The 15,429-nt window shown below is 38.3% G+C and overlaps 1 protein-coding gene across 37 annotated transcripts in view; it reads left to right on the top strand.

Moving 5' to 3' along the window:
- The window catches only part of Kcnma1 (potassium calcium-activated channel subfamily M alpha 1), a 718,079-nt gene that overhangs the window by 527,475 nt on the left and 175,175 nt on the right, over positions 1-15,429 (top strand). The window lies entirely within an intron of this gene.

Raw genomic sequence — 15,429 nt, 5'->3', positions numbered from 1 at the left:
AATGTCAATGGGACTTCTGAATAAATTAAAAGAAGCTGAAACGTCTTCCTCCCCCATCTTCTCCCCTTCTCTCCCTCCTTCTCCCTAACATGATTAGAAAGTCATTTCATGTGTCTTATATGTTTGGTCAGTCAAAGGCAAACGTACATGATTGATGGTGACAGGGAACACATTTAACTCATTATTCTTTACTTTGCAGCAAAATGATTTGTGTAAACTGTCTGCCTAGCATTAAAGGTAAAACAAACTTAGAAACCCCAAAATGTTATATTTTGGTCTAATATTTTCCTTTTGGTTTTATAGTTGTAATCACATATGGATTCTTTTATTTGGCTCTTGGCATGGGCTGAACAAAGGGGAAGGCAGCACAGAAAGATTACATAACATACAAACAGAGCCCAGTGCCAGTGAGGATGAACCATGAAACCCACAACAGTCAGGGCTCAGCATGACAACCCAGAAGAAGCTGTGGCTCACCCTGGCCCTTATCAGCTGCCAAGATATTGTCACTGATGTGAAACAAGGACCATCTTCTCAAACAGGCCTGCTGCTAGACATCAAACTGAACACTTTCAGAGATTATTGGTCTTTAACTACTTGTGTGCCTTCCAAACCAAGTACCCACCATTGATTTCATACAGTGTTTTTGGGTTTTTTTTGTCAAGAACTTTGGAAGGATAAGAGTACCCTGGGTTTGCATAGCATTGTTCAGTTTACAAGGCCCATGTTTTTATGCAATCAGTTTTTATTTGGTCAGCTGTATGGGCATTTGATTGAATATCATATGGAAAATATGACAAATGCAAAGTAACTGGTGTCTCTGACCCTTACCCAACTGTGGAGTAGGAGAAATAAGACACATGTCACTAACTCTTGCGAAGAGAAGTCACAATATGACTCACTTCTGGCTGCACAGCTGGTTGGAAGAGGAAAGTGGGGCCAGCTCTGCACTGAAGCTTTAGGTTCATAGCTTAGCATTTCCTACTGTTACATGTCACATCCACTAGAGAAATGTGTCAACTGTAAGCACTGCTTGTTTTTATAACGGATCAATGGCTTCTAAGACTAGAAACCTCTTTGCAATATTTGTAACCAAAGTAGTATCCTAGATTTGCTGCCAACCATGCCAAGCTGCATGATATAAAAATTATGATATTTTTCAAAGGTAGGAAACACATATTCAGCCCCACTCCCTCTGTGGTAACTTAGTCTGAAAAAGACCCAGGCAGTTCTGTCTTCCTGGACTGTGATGGTATCCAGGGAGGATCAGATGCATAAGTCAATGCTACAATGGGAAAGCAGGGGGATAGGTGATGTATTTCCTACAGGGGATATAAGAAAGCTGAAAAGCTCAGTACTGACCACCTGAAGGTAGGAATGTGTGGGATGGAGTGCTGTATGGTAGACTTCCAGCATGGGGATGGTATTAGTAAAGAATAAGCCAGATCCAGTAGAGTCAACAAAAGGAAGAAAGGGACTGTGCACAGTGGCTCATACCTGTAATCCTACAACTTGGGAGGTGGAGATCAGGAGGATCATGGTTTGAGGGCCGTCCTTGGCAAAAAGTTCACAAAACCCTATCTCAATCAATAGAAGCTGGGCATGGTGACACATCCCTGTCATCCCAGCTATGTCTGAAGTATTAATAGGAGGTCTAGGCTGGGCTGAGCATCAATTTGAGACCTTACTCGAAAAGATAATTAGATCAAAAAGGGTTGGGAGTATGACTCAAGTGGTAGAGCACCTGCCTAGTAAGTATAAGGCCCTGAGTTCAAATCCTAGCACCACCAAAAAAAAAAAGGAAAATTTCTAGGAGAAAAAGTATGGCTATGCCTAATCCTCACTGGCTCCTTCTGATCATAATAAAAGTATTCAAGTCACTCAGATAATTCAGGTGCAGGTTAGTGGAAAAACACAGGGTCAGTTGCCCAGCATTGTTTGGCTTTTCTCCATTATAGAAAAATGTTTAGGTTATGTGGTCATCCCACTAAAACTCAGAGAAGATTAGAATTGCCTGGGTATCTTCTCCTTTAGTTTAAATTTTAAAATTAACATTAAGGGAAGTGGATTTTTTTTGTGTTTTTAAACACATATATGAAGGGCCATATGACACATCACTATAGGGTACAGAATAGGGATTATTTTTGGGCAGTATTGGTGTTTGAATTCAGGGCTTTGCATTTGCGAGGCATGTGCTCTACTGATTTAGCTACTCCTGCAGAGTAGTTTTAGCTCCCAAAATTCCCACTCTCACTTTCAGTCACAAAGTGAGACTGCCCAAGCCCTCAGCCTCTGGCAACTACTGATCTGTTCTCTGTCACTCGGGGTCTGTGTTTTTGAATTGGTCATGCAGCACATAACCTTTTGAGATCAGCTTTTTTCATTCAGTGTCATTCCCTTGAGTCCCATCCAGGTCACTGCATGTATTAATACTTTATTCCTTGTTGTTACTGAAGACTATAACATTTTGTGGACCTGCCAAAATTTGTTTATCCATTTGTCCATTGGACAGCTTTTAGGTTCCTCTAGTGTTGAGGGGATCATAAATAGAAGTGCATAAACATTTGTGTAGAAGTTTGTGTGAGTAAATGCCTAGAAATAAGATTGGTTGTGTATAGAGTAAGTTTATGTTTAACTTTAAAAGAAACTGGCAAGTATTTTTCAGAGTGGCTCTACCATTCATCCCCCCCATCAACGATGGATGGTCGTGTTGCTCCACAACCTTGTCAGCACTTGATACTGTCAGCACTTTTTATTTTAACCACTCTAGCAGGTGTGTAATGATACCTCATATGGTTTTAATTTGTCTTTCCTTAGTGACTGCTGTTGTTAAACATCTCTTTATGTGCTTATTTGTCATCTGCTATCCTTTTTGGTGAAGTGTTTGGCCCATTTTAATTTTTTTCTTTTTTTTCTTACTGTGGAGTTGAAGTGTTATTTGTATATTCTGGTTATCTTGTTAGACATGGGTTTTAAATCTTTTCTCTCAGTCTGCAGCTTATCTTTTATTTTTATTTTTTGTTACTATCTTTCCTGGAGAAAAATTTCAATTTTGAAAAACTGGAGTTTTTTCTCAAAATATTAAATATGGAGTTACCATATGATACAACAATTCCACTCATAGGTATCTACTCAGGAGAAATGCAATACGTGTTAATTTCCTATGACTGCTCTAACAGATTACCTCAATCCTACTTGCTTAAGGCAGCACAGATTTATTCTCTTCTTTTTCTGAAAACCAGAACTCTGAAGATGAATTTCACTGAGCTACAGTCAAGGTGCTGACACTCTGGTTCCTTCTGGCAGCTCCAGAGGAGAATCTGCCTACTTGTATTTTCTAACTTCTTTAGTTCATGACCTGTTCCTCACATCACTCCAGCATTTTGCTTCCTTAGTCACATCTCCTGTTTTCTCTTTAGTCAAATCTCCCACCATCTCCCTCCTACAAGGACATTTGGGGTCATATTTAGGGCCCACTTGGATCATCCAAGATAATTCCACATCTCAGATCCTTGATCACATCTGCAATGTGCTTTTTTGCCATGTGAGGTCACCTTCACAGGCTTCAAGGATTAAGGTGTGAACATCTTTGAGGGCCATTACTGAGTCTCTGACACTGAAAGATCACCTTTCTTCTCATTCACGTGCTCATCTCTGCATGTGTCTTACAGGTCCCCATAGTATTATAAAGGGGTGAAAAATTCCTATCTTTTAGTGACATTATAGCAAATATCCTTCCTCACGTGTTTGTTTTGATGCTGGTGTAAGCAGACCCACTGTGCTGCCAGACTAAAGTACAGTGCATATAGCTACATTCAGTTCAGATACTTGATCATAGTAATAAATGTCATTAATGCTTTATATACACTATTTACTATTCTATACGCCTTTTTTGTTATTCTAAGAGTTATCTTCTATTTACAAAAATTTTGCTACAAAATGGTATGCTGGGTTACCCCTGCAGTAGCCTAGTACATCTTACATCGTCTGCATCTTCTGATCTCATCAAGAAGTCATGTCCACTAATTGACCTGTGCCTCATAGGTGTGTATCAGTACACGCCATGGCGTTTGCACAGTGATGGAATCACCTAATGACCCGTGTCTCATAACGTACCCGTGTTGTGAAGCGCTTGGCACATCCAACGTGGGAGAAGCATAGGATAACAGTTTTAGGCATTCCCATCCCGAAAGGGAGAAAATGGAAGGAAAAAAGAGATACTAGCTTCAGGCAATTTCAAAATTCAATCAGACAAACTTAATTTTCAAGCTCTGGAAATAATCTTCTGTGGCTTAAAATTGGCATTAAGTACTATGATTCCTCCCAGTGTCTGCTTTTTCTAAATTGCTCTGTCTATTCTCAAGTCTTTGTTTTTCCATGTACATTTTGGAATCAGCATGTCTGTACCTACAAACTTCTTGCTGGCATTTTGGTTGGAATTATATTAAACGTATAGGCTCACTTGGGGGAGCACTGACATCTTTTGTGTTGAATCTGCCGATCCATGAATATGGTATCTCTAGTTGTTTAGGTCACTTAGGTCATTAGGTTATCTTCAACTTCTTTCATTTTTAGTATGAAGATTCTGTACACGATTTTTTTAGATTTATATTTAGGCATTACAGTTTTTGGAGTTATTATAAACAAACTCTTTAAAACGTTTGTTTTCTAGTTGATCATTGATGGTATGTAGAAATATACATTATTTTTCTATGTTGACTTTGTGTTCTGCAATCACATAGTACTAGCTAGCATTTCTTGCAGGGTGCTAAATAAGAAGATGGAGAATGTGAGTTTAGGGGTATAGCTCAGTGGTAGAGCACTTGTGTGGCATGCATTGAGCCTGGGTTTGATCATGAGTACTAACAATGTAAAAGATTGCTGTTCTCAGTCTTGGGGAGGTAGATATTCAATCTTTCATTAAGCATATTTGCTGTAGGTGTTTTGTAAGTTGAAGTTTCTTCTTTTTCTAGTTTGGTGAGAGAGTTTTATTTAAATCATGAATTGATCTTGAATTTTGGCAAGTGCTTTGCTTGCATCATTTGATATGATCATATTTTTCTTTAGACCATAAATATGGTAGAGTGCACTGAGTGATGTTAGAATAGTGAATCAGACACTAAGTTTTCCTGGTCAGAGTGTGATTTTTTTAAGAAAATATATTGGTGGTAAGAAAATATATTGGTGGATTTGATTTGCTAATATCTTTATGAATTTCTTTTGTAATTAGTGTATGTTTGTGAAGGAGTATTGATCTACAGAAATCTTATCCTTTCTTTGGCTGGTTTCCCATTGTAATGTTAACTTCATAAGGCGAGTTGCAAAAAATATCCCCTTTTATTTTCTGAAAGAAATTTTGTGTTGACTGGTGCTATTTTTTTCTTTAAACATTTGGTAGAATTCACCATTGGGGCCTGGATTTTAAAGGCTGCTGTTGTTGTCTGGTTTTTCTTTGGCAATACTGGGGTTTGGACTCAGGGCCTCACACTTGCTAGGCAGGTGCTCTATACTTGAGTCACACCTCCAACCATTTTTGCTCTTGTTACTTTGGAATAGGGTCTTGCTTTTTGCCCAGATTTGCCTGAATTACCATCCTCCTATTTTATGCTTCCCACCATTGCTGGGATGAAAGGCAAACATCACATCCCCAAGCTGTTGTTAAAATAGGTTCTTGCTAACTCTTTGTTCAGGCCGACCTTGAACCACTATCCTCCTGATCTCAGCCTCCCAGGTAATTAGGATTACAGATTTGAGCCACCAGCACCCAGCTTTTCTGAAGGATTTTAAATACAAATTTAACTTCTTAAATGGTTTTAAGACTACTCAGGCAACACATTGAACCTTGAGGAGTTGTGGCAGTTTGAAGTTATTCAGTCCATCTGTGAATCTAGAGTTGTTCATAGTATTCAATTCCATTATTGTCTTTTCTGATGTCTGCAGGGTCTGTAGTGATAACCTTTCTTCATTCCTGATTTTGTACTTGTGTCTTCTCTCTCTTTTTATTTGTCACTTTCATTAGATATAAATTTTGCTTATCTATTCAAATAATCAGTGTTAGTTTCAATATTTTTCTTTGCTTTCTATTTTCTTTGGGTTTATTTTGTCCTTCTTTTGGAGCTTCTTAAGATGAAGCTAAAATTATTGATTTGAGACTTCTTTTTTTTCTTTTGGTTTAGAGGTACTGGGGTTTGGAATCAGGGCTTTGCTCTTGCTAGGCCTGTGCTCTGCCACTTGAGCCACACATGCAGTCCTTTTTGCTGTAGTTATTTTTCAGGCAGGATCTCATGTGGTTTTCGGTTTTTGGTTTTTTTCCCCCAGCCTGGACCATAATCCTCCTATTTATGCCTCCATTTTACCCGAGATTATAGGTTTAATCACCACACACACACACAAGTTATTAATTGAGATGGAGTCTCCATAACTTTTTGCCTGGGCTGGCCTTGAATCTCAATTTTCCCAATTTCTGCCCTGGAGTAGCTGGTATTACAGGCATAATCCACCATGCCCTGTGTGCTTACTCTTTTTAATGAAGCCATTTAATGCTATATATTTCCTAAGCATTGATTTAGCTGAATTCCACAAACTTTAATATGCCATATTTTCATTTTCATACTGTTAAAATATTTTCTAATTTTACTCGATACCTGTTCTTTGATCCATGGATTATTTAGAAGCATGTTGTTTCATTTCCAAGTATCTCGAGATAGTTCCCTTATCTTTCTATTATTGACTTGCAGTCTGATCTCACTGCAGTTGAACTAGAACCTGTTTTACATCTTTTCAGTTTTTTTGGAGGGGGGGTGAGACAGAGTCTTGCTAAGTAGCCCAGGCTGGTCTCCAACTTTTGGTCTTCCTACCTCAGCCTCTTGAGTGTTGAGATTACAGCTGTGTGCCACCATGCCCAGCCTTCAATTCTTTTAACTGTATTAAATTTATATTTTATGAACCAGAATGTAATCTATCTCGGTAAATGTTCCAGCTGAACTTAAGGAGAACAGGTGCTTTCCTTTTGCTGGGCAGAATGTTCTGTAAATGTGAATTGCAGCCAGTTGGTTAATGGTGTTGTGAAGTCCTTCTAAATCAGCCCTTGCTGATTTTCTGTCTGTGAGCTTTACCTATTACTGGCACAGGAGTGCTGAAGACTCTGACTGGAATTGTGGATTTGTCTATTTTAGTTCTGTTAGGTTTTGCTTTGTGTATTTTGAAGCTCTGTTGTTAAGTGTACACAGGTCGAGTATCCCATATCCAAAATGCTTGGGATGGAAAGTGTGCCAGATTTCAGATTCTGGAATATTTGCATAGAGAAAATGAGATATCTTGGGGATAAAACCCAAATCTGAACACAAAATTCATTTTTTGTGTACCACTGAGTTACATACCCAGCCCTGAGAAATGTATAGTTTTCTAACTTTATTTTAACTGAACTTTATCTTTAAATTTTAAAGATTTCCCTGTAGACAGTTTATAGTTTGGGTCATTTAAAAAATTCCATTCTGCAAATCTTTGATAATTGGTTGTCTTAGACTACTTAATTATAAGGCAATTATTGGTATATTTGGATTTGGACCTAAAATTTGTAATTTGCTTTCTGTTTGATCCCTTCTTTTGATCTTCTCTTTTATTTCTTCTTTAGGGTTATTTGAACTTTTTAGAGCTCTATTTTATCTACAGTTGCTCTTACATTTTTCTAGATAGTTTTTTCTTTACTAATTTCTATTAAGTTTGTAATATAGCCATTTAACTTTTCAAGGCTACTTAGACTTACCTTTTCATAATGTAGAAATCTTATATATAGCACTTTACCTTTTCCATCTTACATATAGTTGTGTCATGTATTACATTTATGTAACTTGAAATCCACATCAATGTTAGTAGTTTTTCCAATATCAAACACATTTTAAAGAACTCAAAGAGAAATATAGTCTTTTCTTCTTATCCTGATATTTATCATTTCTTTTGTTCTCACTTTGTTCTTAATATCCACCTTTTTTTTTGCTATTATTTCCCTTGTACCTGTACAACTTCTTATAACAATGAGTTTCTTTTTTTTTTTAAAAAGATTTTTTAATTTGCATCTAATAGTTCTGCAGGGGTATACATTGTGACATTTACAAATGTGTTTATAATGTATCTTAATTAGATTCACCCCTCCATCATTCTCCCTTTTCCCCCCTCCTCTTGGAACAATTTTTTAATTTTATTTTCATACAGGAATATAAAGTACATCCACCATATTTGACCTCCTTCACTCTCTCTGCTTACCGTTCCCCCTGCCACAGGTACCCACCCCTCAGACAGTGTCTGTTTTCACAATGAGTTCCTTTAGAGCAGTCTTTTGGCAATAAATACTGTTTTCCTTTATCTAAGAATGTCTTTATTTTAGTTTCATTCCTAAAGAACATTTTTGGTAGATACAGAATTCTGGATTGACGGTTCTTTACTTCCAATACTTAAACAAACTTCTTTTTGGTCTCCTTTGTTTCTGCTGAGAAATCCGAAGTCATCTGAACTGTTGGTCACTTATAAATAAAGGGTAAGTTTTCTCTGGTTCCTTTCAAGGTTATTAGTTTTACTACAAAAAAATAAAGAGAAGATATTCTCTTTGTCTTTCATGTTTTGTTACCTGGTTATGCTATGTTTGAGCATAATTCCTTTGGGGTTTTCCTTTTGAGATTCACTGAGATATTGAACCTTTAGGTTTTTCTTCTGGTAAAATTTGGGGAAATTTTATTCATTGTTTGTTCAGATATTTTTCTGTACCATACTCTTTCTGCTGTCCTGGGAATCCCATGATCTTTTTCTAATGTTCCACAGGACTCAAAATCCCTATCCAATATTTTTAAGTATTTTTTCTCTCTGTTGTTCAAATCGCAAAATTTATATTGCCCTGCATTTAAATCAGTTCACTCCTGTATCATCTTCTTTGTGCTATTGGGCCCACGCAATGATGTTTTAGTTACTGGTATTTTATAATTCTGAAATTTCTGCTTGATTCTTCTTTTTATTTTGTTTCTTCATTAAAGATTGTTGTCTTTTAATTCTTTACAAAAGTGTTCTCCCTTTAATTATTGGGAAAGTTTTGTGACGGCTGCATAATATCCTTGTCAGGTAATTCCAATATTTGTGTCACTAGCTATTAGTATCTGCTGACTATCTTTTTCTATGCAAGTTGAAGTTTTCATGGTTATTTTATTCTTTATTGTATTCTGGATATTTTGATTATTTTATTATGAAACTGTGAGTCTTGTTTAAATCTTATCAGAATGTTGATAATTTTATTTTAGGATATAATTGACGTTTGATTTTAGGCTGCAAGCTCCTACCAGGCTTTCATAGGCTGTGATGCCAGTGTTAGTTGAGTTTTCAAAGCATTAGCTGTGTGCTGTTTGGATCTGTCCCATATCAAACTCAGACTGTGTGGTGGTCTATATTGTAATTTAGTTCTCTAATTCCACCTATGCTATATAGGTCCAGTTCTGTCCATGAACAACTTGGGGTGAGCCCAAGCGTTCATAAACAGTTCTAAGGGGCTACATTTTTAAGACCTCTTTCTTTGGTCTCGCCAATACTTTTAGGTTCCATGATCCCTTCCTTTTTTTTTGTTTCTTTGACCACCAAACCTCCTGGGCTTTAGTTACACTGCTTGGCTGCATATTTTCTACAATTGTGCCTGCATGTGGGATCAACTGGTGGTGGAAGGGTGGAGAGACAAAAAGTAACATAGCTTCATCCTCACTTTGTTGTCCTTTCTTCTCCTTCTGGATTTCATTGTTAGCACTGCTGCTGTCACTTGGGGGTGAGGCACAAGAGAAGAGTTGAAATAAAAGAAAAAGAAAAACTATGATTTCCCTATTCTGTCTGAGCATTTGGAATTCCCTTCTCTGTTCCCTGAGCCAGAAAAGAGCTTCTCCTAGAGCATTCTTGTCCACATTCTGTGATCACTCCCAGGTTTGAACTGCCTTGAGGTCAGGCCAGAGGATACCAGAGGAAAACAATGGTGAATGCACTACTGGTTTGGTGGTACTTCCGTTCTTTTCTTCTTCTTTTACCCACCTACTGATTTTTATTGTCTGCAGCCTTCAACTCGCTCCTCCAAACAGTTTGTCCAGGGCCCCCAGCTGCATTAGTGGAAGAAGCAGGGTGGACTGTGCTTACTTCACCTTATCCAGAACTAGAAACCCAGATGTCTTTAGAAGCCATGTTCTATGTTTGACCTCTACAGCTGGACCAGGGAGAACACTGTGTCTTTTCTGTATCATCATCTTCAACACGTCATTCTATCATTATCGATAACCCATCTTTCTAACAGAGGCTGTGAATAATAAAATATGGCAAGCTGTTATAGAGTCTCATACAAGATATCTCCTGGTGAATAATGCAAGGTCACTGTTTCAACTTCAAACTCACTTGGCCAATGGAGAAACTTTGGGATATTAGTAAAATAGTATGACATCATTTTGAGCATCCATCTGCCATGTTAAAAAAAGGAATCACATAAAATTTTTTTGTAGTTTTTACCATTAATTGTCACATGTATTTCATGGTAACAAGAGTGATGCAGTCCTGTTGGTTAGGGTTTGAGGTTCAGAGAAGTACAGGTGTCCTGTTTTGATGGCTATAGTCTGTGTGCACTGGAGAATGGAATTAGATGGAATTAGTTAACATATATGAATGAGTTATTGCTTCCTCCATTTTTCCACACCCTGTCTGAAGGGAGGATGTTTCTGTCCACTAAGAAATAACATATCTCTGTAACATATCTCTGTGCTCACTGATCTTGGTGTACAAAAGCTTTTTGTTGGCAGTTTGGCCTATAGAAAGCCTTGAGTTTATTCCTACCCTCTATATTTATAGCATTGGTTTTAAAACAATGGATTCAATTGGTTTCTTCTTTTTCTAGACTATGACAAAATAGATACCATTTTTAAAGAATTTTCATTGCTTTCTTGTTTTAGCAAAGAGAAGAAAACTACTGTTTTCTTCAATTTTTGGTATTTTTCCTTCTCCTTGAATTGACTGGTAAGGAATGAACCAGTGAAAGAGGAATATTTGAATTCCTGGTCTAACTGCAATTAGACTTGATCATCCACAGATCTTAGTTGGTGTTTCCCTACCTATAAACGCTTATGGGCCATAGTGTTATCCAAATTCACTACCACAGCCCTCACTCTGCCTGTTCACCTGCACTTGCGAAGTATGAGCGGGGAGGTTATGGTTGTGCAGTCACCAGGAGGATGGGGTAAGAAGACTGTAAGACTAATTTATGACATGATTTTGTGGAAGACGATGGGCAGGTTACTGTACTTCTCTGAGATTTACCTGTAATAAAGAAAAAAAAAAGAAAGATCTTAAGGGATCAGTAGAAAGAGTAACAGTGTATGAAAGCATCTAACCCTTGATATATAAATTCTTTCCTTCTTCCTTCTTAGGAGTGGGTGGTAGGTATATTTGAATTTGTACTTAGGATGAGCCTTGAGACTGGGTTAGAATTGAGTCACTGATGGGAGAGGATAAAGGAATAAGACTGATATAAAACTATCCTCTAGTGTGTCATAAAGGCATCCCTACCTATATTGCTTATAATTTTGTGTTGCAAACATTTTTGTAGGTGACTGCTGTTGGGGAGATCCCTCGAATTCTTTGTGGTAAGATATGGAATAAGCAGAATTTTCTGACTGAATACATTTTCTAGGGCAGCAGTCTTGTTCATCAGCCTAAATGACACAGGCTCCCCAGCTCCCTCAGCCTTTCTGTCCCCCATCCCCTCAAGACCAGATGATCTGCACAAATAAGTAAGAACTAGGAACATCGGCTTAGCTTTTCCCCAGAGCTCTGCACCAGTGGAGTTTTGCTGACTGTTCTTTCTTCTGTGTTAATGAGAGCCTGCCCATCAGTTGGGCTGTGCTCAGAACATAGCCCTGTAGTGACTGGAGAGAGAATAGCTATATGTTGGAGTGAATCACCTGCAGAGAACTCAAAGAGGGTAGCAGCCTCTGAGGTCCTGCCTAGTGCTTGAAATGTATTATCAAGTTGAACTTGCTCACGGGTCAAGTGAGCCTGGGCCACAGAGACTCCTTGCCAAATAAGATCATTCTAAGTTCCTCTTCTCATCTAACTGAATGCTGGCTGCAGGATGAGGTCCAGTCTGACAGTCTTCTGGGTATATTGAACTATAATGAGTGCTAAAATCTTTCTAGAAATGTAGTAAGAGAGGGAAAATGTGTCTCCCAGAATTCTTCTCAGGAGATATAGTTTGTGGTTAGGTGCAATACTTTGGTAAGTTATTTGGGGTGGGAGCAATTCTTCTTCTAAGAGGTATGTTTAAGTAATAACAGGTAATTTCTACCTTGCTTTCTAAAAGTCTTGGGTCTTGCCTGCAAATCTTTTCTTTAGCTAAGGGAAGAGTGCTAAATTGGGCCAGGACTGAATTACTGGGGAGGTAGAGGCTGAGGGCTCTGACCAGGAATCATTTATCTTGTCTTATCAGCCCACCTCATACTCAGCCTCTTTTCTAAATACACATTGAACAAGTATTTTTCAAAATAATTTATTAAACAAATATTAGTTTATTAACCAATCCTGTGGACCAAGGATATGCTATTAGTTGAAAATTAACCTGGGAGTGAAGCTAGAAGTAAACAGCATGGTCATTTGATAGGTAGAGATGAGAAAGGGAATGGTGTGTAGAGAGCACCATCAGGTACAGAACTAGCAGTAACTAGTTCATTCTGGCCATCAGGACCTTGCTAGCTCCTGGCTCCTTTTAGAAAGCTAGGTTGGGTCATCCTACCTCAGTTTAATGGTTGCCCATAAATGACCTACTTCCTATTTTGGGAGACTATCATGTTCTCCCGTACTTAATTCCTCTCTTATGATTGTATCTACTTGGGGTTAACTTATTGGTCATTAGGAAAGTCTGTAGTGTGTAGGGAGGGCTCCCATAGAATACTGCTGTCTTCCAAGGACAAACTTATTAGTGTCTCTCCACTAGAGGATCTTTTGATGATCTAAGCAACAGCTATTCAATGGGTTGCCATGAAACAGAGGCCCAATATTTTATAATTGGTTCATGTTCCTTTGTCTGAACAGTAGAGATATCTTCATCATCACCATTGCTGTCACCATGACTATCACTGTTACTCTTGATGATAACTGTCATTTATGGAATACCTACAAGGTGCACATGCAATGAATATCAGTTCTTAGGATGATTAGACCACATGCACCTGACACATGGAAGCACTTTACAGCTGTTATCCTTTTGCCATGTCCTATGCTTAGCACTTTACATCTACCGCCTCATTTCAACTGCCTTCCTAGAGGTAGATGCTATTGTTGCTCTCATTTTGCAGGTGAGGGGATTAAGGCTTAGAGAGGTGGTGCAGTAGGCCCACAGACTCATGATGAGGCTGGGATTTGAACCCAGACTACCTGTGGCAAGGCACTTCCCTACACTACTGTTATACTCTGTGAGCAATCAGTATTGTGGCCCCCTTCCCCAAAAAGAAAACTGCTAATCCCAGAGCTAAATACCTCAGCAATTTATAGGCTGCCCATTTCCAATCTCTGAACCAAATGTCTTTTTTGTCTTGCTGAAAATCCACTCTGTGAAGCCACAGAGGGGAATTTTTGAAGTCATTTCTAACTTCCTGTGAAAATTTTCTCTAACTAGCAAGAGATTGTCCAGAAAACAATGAATACACAATAAACCTGGTGTCTCTGCCTTTGACACCTGGCTCACAAATAATCCATTTGGCTTCCTCATCACCCTGATGCCTCAAACGAGCAGAATTTATGCTCAAAGCTGAAATGGCTCTGTTCAGCCAGAAAGCAAAAGTTTATGGCCAAACCCTTTGCTTCGAAATGAAATCTAGTCTCTTTGGCTCGACTTTATTAGGCCATATTGTACAGCGATAGGAGACATAAGTATCCAGAATCTGCTGTCACTAAAATGGGACTGGGTTGGTGAGCACTTTTGTCCTCACACTCAATACTGTGTCCTAAATGGGAAAGTTGAATAGGAATTACAGATGCAAATCAGGGCCATTTTCTGAAACTTTATTTTTAATTGAATCAAATATAGGCATGCTACACTGCTACTGTATCTACAAAGCACACATTCAAATGGAGAGGGAGCTACTATTGAGGTCTTTGGATCAATGGAAAGAGACTAAGTAGATAAATCTGGACTCCTGAAATACTGTTTAGACTAATGACCACACCACCCAAACACTTGGATATTCATCTTGTGCCTAATTACCATAAATTTTCTCCATAACTGGTTCAGTATTTGGTGGTACTTCATGGAAAGTATATATATATTTTTCATCTTTTAACTAAAATCCTATAGGCCACAATGGATTCTCTCCAGTCTCTGGTCCTCAAAGACATAATGGAGAATTCTTGTTCCCTATTCTTCACTGTCTATGGGAATAACTGTTTACTATTCAAAGTGGGGTCCTTATGTGGACAGTATCATCATCATCTGGGAACTTGTTAGCTGATCTTAGACCCCAGCCCTGGACTGTGGCCTTAGAACTACATTTTACTAAGTCCACTTTGGTGCACATTAATGACTCAGGGTCTCATTAAAACCTCAGACACATCCATTGGTGAGAAATTGTTGTTTGTTCACAGCAGTGAATGAGATGGGATTCTCACCAAACTGTCTAAAATTCTGAAGCTCCCCCACAGTCCATAGGTAACTCTCTAGTGTGTCATCAGAAGTAAGCTCATATTTCCTATGCTGACTCAAATGTTTTGTTCTTTCTAACTCCTTCCCTCTTCTCTCAGTTTCTTTTTAAAGATTCACAGTTGTTTTTGGCCTCAGTTTTAGAATATCTGAGTAATGAAATTGTGAAAGATAGCCTTTCTGGACTCAGTCTATTTGCTGCTGAATGGTTGCTGATTTGACATTGGAATCCAAAAAGTAAAGCCAAGGAGAAGACGAAAAGAAGCTTAGTCACTTGGGGAAGGCAACACAGATTGAGACAGGGAAAAAAAGGCTCTTCTCCAAAGAGATGGAGTAGGTCTCCTATGCAAGAAGTGGTGGAAACACTAGTTCTTCAGAGTTTCTCCTTTCAAACTGAAGTCTCCAAGTTATTGGACTAAGAGTTCAGAAAAACCATAAGCCACTTGCTAAGATGTTCTGTGATAACAACATTTCTTAGGAAATATTTCCCATAGTGAAACATTTTCTGGGAAGTTTAAAAATGACTTACTTATACACATTCCCTGCTGGAATGCAGAATTTCCAGCATCCAGAGGCAAAAACTGATTCATTTCATGCTCTTGACACTAAATGCTATGAAGTTATTTGTGCTTACTTGTGTCCCTTTCTCTAGTTTTCTCTTGCTTACTTGCACTGAGCAAATTTTAATTGACCATCTCTCATTTGCAAGGTGTTGTGCTTCCTGTTTGAGAAGACAG

Source organism: Castor canadensis, chromosome 7 (genome assembly GCF_047511655.1).
Source record: "Castor canadensis chromosome 7, mCasCan1.hap1v2, whole genome shotgun sequence".
In the NCBI taxonomy this organism is placed as follows: Eukaryota; Metazoa; Chordata; class Mammalia; order Rodentia; family Castoridae; genus Castor; species Castor canadensis.
Note: the sequence above shows the minus strand (reverse complement) of the source record. Positions and strands in the feature narration are given on the sequence as shown.